A 1,776-nucleotide genomic window follows, 5' to 3' on the forward strand; every position below is an offset into this window, starting at 1 on the left:
AAAAAAACTGGAAAGAAAGCCAAAGGAAAAAAAGCCTCTAAAAATGTGTAAAATTGATTATTTATTCTCGTGTGTGTGTGTGTGTGTGTGTGCGTGTGTTAGAGCTCACTCCACATGACTTATCAGATGCTGTCAACTTTGTACAATGTTTTTATGACATGTTACCTAAAGTAACAGCTTGTGATGGTGTCATACTGTCAGTAAATACTATTTTATGTACTGTGATGGCTCTCTGTTGATATTGTCAGAGCATTAGTTATATAAAAAACCACAGTAAAATAAAGGGTGGAAGAAGTGTAATGTTGTTTTTTGTATGTAGAAGTGCTTAAATTGCATTTACTGATTGGATTTACAGACTTGTTTGCTGTTCTTTTAAGAGTACCTTTCTTTACATTAATGATCTTGTATTTGTGGTTGGATATTGAATGTTTGATATAGTGGTTTTATTGTTAATCACATTAACATATTTCTCATATATTGGAGGAGTAAAGAGATATGTATGTAATGGAAACTGAAATTTGGCCTGAGGAAAAACTGCCATTCTAATAGACAAGCCTGTAAAAAAAAAATAAAAAAAAAAAAATATCACATTAGTTTCAGGTTATGGACCATATTAGATCTTTAATCTTGACAGGGAAAAAAGACATTTGCATTTGAAGCCATTTCATGGAAAAATTATTTACAAAGAGAACTCAGTCCTCACAAACATTGACAGCACATTAGTAAAAAAACAAAGACGAGTTAAGGATTTGAAGTACTGCTGAACCTTAAAAACATGGTGTTCTTATATCCAAACTATCAAAGTAAATATATTTATAATATTTATATTATATTTACAGAATACCTTAAATATACAACGTCCATGTATTCTATAAACAAATATAAATGACTTAGGCACACTTTTGTCTGAAACAATCACAGGAGGGGTTTTCAAAGGCCATTCTCTCACCGTTTGAACTAGGTTGACCTGAACTTTCACCTAGAAAAATCTCTCGAGTCTTGCACTGCTGCTAGTCTCCGGACTTGTTGGCCAGCAGTTAGGGATCACAATATACACAACTGGTTTTTTACAGCAGGATTTGAAGCTTTACACAGCTCACAGACACCGGCGCAGTCCCAAGATGACCTCTTGAACCCCTTGAAGGGCTCCTGCACACTGCCTGCGTAACACGCACGTGCGTGTATTCTAGGAATCGGACCGACGCCTATTTTTTTACGCGACACGCAAGCGTGTTGGAAGCGTTTCCAGGCAAAATATAACACAAAAAGATGTTTATATGTCATTTTGACACAAATACATTTAATAAGTCACATTTTGATGTTTGAAAGTCTCTAGGTTTTGACATAAAAGCAGACATAAATGTAATAAAAAAAAAACATTATTGATTTTTAAATATTTCACCTGTCAATACAGAACAAAATATTCTGTAGCCTATTTTGCCATCAACTTTTTTGTTATCAAATCAGTGTATATACATATTTTGTTTAAAAAGTATTCTTTTGGGCTTTTAATGGACAGGACAGCTAGGTGAGAAAGGGTAAAGCCATGCAGGAAATTGTCACAGGTCGGACTCAAACCCTAGACCTCTGCGTATATGTGCGCCTGCTCTACCCACTGAAACAACCTGGCCACATATATCTATGTTTAACATGAAGTATACTACTGCTTGAGTCAATGAGAAATATACAAGTGTACATACAAGGCTAGCAGCAGCAGTCAGACACGTTTCTGGTGCGCAGACATAGAAAACGCCACACAGCCGCCACGCAACAGAA

The 1,776-nt window shown here is 35.5% G+C and overlaps 1 protein-coding gene and 1 long non-coding RNA gene across 3 annotated transcripts in view; one reads left to right on the top strand and one right to left on the bottom strand.

Annotated features, from left to right (window-relative positions):
- Window positions 1-6: 6 nt before the first annotated feature.
- Window positions 7-1,776, top strand: part of LOC116694539 (uncharacterized) — an 8,634-nt gene continuing 6,864 nt past the window's right edge. The window contains exon 1 of the long non-coding RNA XR_004333204.1: window positions 7-255. This is a non-coding gene — a long non-coding RNA (uncharacterized LOC116694539). The remainder of the gene's footprint in view (window positions 256-1,776) is intronic.
- slc6a15 (solute carrier family 6 member 15) overlaps window positions 595-1,776 on the bottom strand; it is a 26,856-nt gene continuing 25,674 nt past the window's right edge. For both annotated transcript variants that reach the window (XM_032524283.1, XM_032524284.1), the window contains exon 12: window positions 595-1,776. This exon is cut by the window's right edge and continues 795 nt beyond it. The gene's annotated coding sequence lies outside the window, so the exon portion shown is untranslated.

Source organism: Etheostoma spectabile, chromosome 8, assembly GCF_008692095.1.
Source record: "Etheostoma spectabile isolate EspeVRDwgs_2016 chromosome 8, UIUC_Espe_1.0, whole genome shotgun sequence".
Lineage (NCBI taxonomy): Eukaryota > Metazoa > Chordata > Actinopteri > Perciformes > Percidae > Etheostoma > Etheostoma spectabile.